The sequence below is a fragment of the Lupinus angustifolius genome, chromosome LG19 (genome assembly GCF_001865875.1).
Source record: "Lupinus angustifolius cultivar Tanjil chromosome LG19, LupAngTanjil_v1.0, whole genome shotgun sequence".
NCBI lineage: Eukaryota > Viridiplantae > Streptophyta > Magnoliopsida > Fabales > Fabaceae > Lupinus > Lupinus angustifolius.
This window is the reverse complement of record NC_032027.1, coordinates 8,984,678-8,985,099: the sequence shown is the minus strand read 5'-3', so window position 1 is coordinate 8,985,099 and position 422 is coordinate 8,984,678.

The following is a 422-nucleotide window of genomic DNA, read 5'->3' as shown; positions in this document are numbered from 1 at the left end:
AATATTCAAACATGCATCTCTAAATCATTCCTCTAGTAAACAATAAACAAACAAACCAAAAATTGCATAACCATACATCTCAACATACATTTCTACACAATGTCTGCATTAACAAATCAGTGCGGAACATTACATTCCGCAAGTGAAATTTCTANTTTCTAACTTCACACCAAAACCTCCATTATGGCAGCACGGGTGCCTCAACAAATCCCTGTATCATTTTGGCAGCACTGGTGCCTCAGCAAATCCCTAAATCGTCTGGCAACATAGGTGCCTCAGCAAATCACTAAATCGTTTGGCAACACGGGTGCCTCAGCAAATCCCTGAATCGTTGGCAACACGGGTGCCTCAACAAATCCCTAAATCGTCTGGCAACATGGGTGTCTAAGCAAATCCCTAAATCGTCTGGCAACACGGGTGCC